A 2,372-nucleotide genomic window follows, 5' to 3' on the forward strand; every position below is an offset into this window, starting at 1 on the left:
TATATATAGGGCGGCCCAGTGGTCGTCAGCGTGTTGACCTCATTCCATAAACATGCCTGGCAGGCCGATTGAACACTCAAAATTGTCCCGAGGTGTGAGTGTGAAGCGGTGCGGATGGTTGTTCGTCTCTGTATGCCCTGCGATTTGCTGGCAACCGGTTCAGGATTTCCCCAGCCTGCTGCCCGAAGATGGCTGGGATAGGCTCCAGCCCCCCCCCCCCCAATCCTCATGAGGATAAAGCGGATCGGAAAATGGATGCATGGATATCATGTGTATCTCTCTCTCTCTCTCTCTCTCTCTCTCTCTCTCTCTCTCTCTCTGACAATAGAATGAGGTACACTCGGTGATAGTGTGAATGTAGTATGCCCTGCGACTGATTAGCTACCAGTCTAAGCTGGACACCATTCGCCCAACGTATAGCTGGGATAAGTTCAAGTTCGCATGCGACAAGCGGCGCAGAAAATGAATGGATGAATAGAAATGACCCCCTTCTGGGATACATCACGGTCCATTCCTATTCATTGTTTAGCGTGATCCACACACTCATCAGCTCAGCAAGTATTCTTGTGTATTATCATGACAATAAAATACATGAAGCCATTTTTATGTTTACGATTATCAGGTATAAGTGGGCCAGTGCTTCACTATATCAGCAAATGGCATGATGGACTGTGCTGTGGTTATTTTTTTTCTTTCTAATACATATGTTCTGTGTAATCCAGACTTGTGATTCAGTTGTATGAATAATGTGTAAAACAGACTTGTATTATCCTGCCTAATAATGCTGTTGTGGGATAATGAACAGGAAAAACACTCCAAGCCATTCTGCTGTGCTTGCAGAAAAGCCAGTTCACTTGTGATATGTAGTACAGTAGATTGTATTGTATTGTCTGTGCTGTTTAATAGTTTAATGAAACACTAATAGGAAGTTCTCTGGTAGTCTACCGAAGTAGTTTGTGTCTCATTTTTGTAATAACAATACCCTAGCTGGATGCACCTATTTGTATTATTTTCAGAAGTAAGTCCGCCTTGCCTCCCTGAAAAACCCTCTAGTTTGGGTTGATGACTCATCCTGCAGGATATGGAAAGAACCGGCCATCTTCTTTTGGCTCATTGAACTCAAACTGATTTTTCTTCCTTTTCTCTATTATGCTCTAGTGATGAAATGCACCTGGAACTCACTTGAAAGATTGTTCATAGACCTGTCTGTCTGCCTTTCTGTCAGGAAATGTCTATTTTCACTTCCTGATATGCACCCTGTTAATCTGTGGTGTAAATTTGCATGATCACTTTTAAGGCACATTGTGAATGTTAATAACTCTCACCATGTAAACGTTTAATTTAAGAGGTAGGGAGAAAAATAAATGGTTTACATTGTAGAGTACAGCCTACTTACAAAGCGCAATAGTGCTCTCGTTTTGTGGTCATGCGCATTGGTACCAACTGGGGGCAGTCTTGTAATTGTTATTCAATGATCCAAGGAACGAGAATGAGGGTCAAAATAGATGATTGCGTCCATGTTATTTTTGGAACTCTTCCACACGTCATTGTTACATGCAAAGCAGAGAGGAAATACACAGTACATGTTGCAAAGCAGTTAGAGAGAGCTTAATCAACTGAACACCGCCTGGTCTAATAAACAGTTTACATCGCCTTAACAAAGATAACAATGCTAAGATTAAAATAACTTTAAAAGATGTATTAATTTGATGAAAGGCTGAGTTTTATTCTGCAGTATTCTGGTTTTAGCTTGTAGTGATTGAGAGATGGGCTATACCACGACAATTCCAATGAAGTTGGGACTTTAGGTTGAACAAATAAAAACAGAATACAATGCTTTGCAGCGGCACGGTGGTCCACTGGTTAGCACGTCGGCCTCAGAGTGCCGAGGTGCAGGGTTCGATTCTGGCTCTGGCCTTCCTGTGTGGAGTTTACAAGTTCCCAAACAGCTGGCACAGTTGGCAAAAAAGACTCACCAAGTTGAGGAATGATCATCAAACACCTTTTTGGAACATCCCACAGGTAACCAGGCCAACCGGGAACTTGTGAGTGCCATGATTGGGTATAAAAGGAGCTTCACTGAAATGTTATTCACAAGCAACGATGGGATAAGATTCATCTCTCTGTGAACTGCATCAGAAAATAGTTTAAGAACAATATTTCTCAATGTACACTTGCAAGGAATGTAGGGATTTCATCAGTTGCAGTCCATAATATGATCAAAGGGGTCAGAGAATGTGGAGACAGGCCAAAAACCAACATTGAATGGCCATGACATTCAATCTCTCAGGCGGCAGTGCATCAAAAATTGACATCAATCTGCAAAGGATACACCTGTATTGGCTCAGGAACTCAACACAAAAAAACAATGG

The sequence above is a fragment of the Hippocampus comes genome, unplaced genomic scaffold (genome assembly GCF_001891065.2).
Source record: "Hippocampus comes isolate QL1 unplaced genomic scaffold, H_comes_QL1_v1.1 scaffold122, whole genome shotgun sequence".
NCBI lineage: Eukaryota > Metazoa > Chordata > Actinopteri > Syngnathiformes > Syngnathidae > Hippocampus > Hippocampus comes.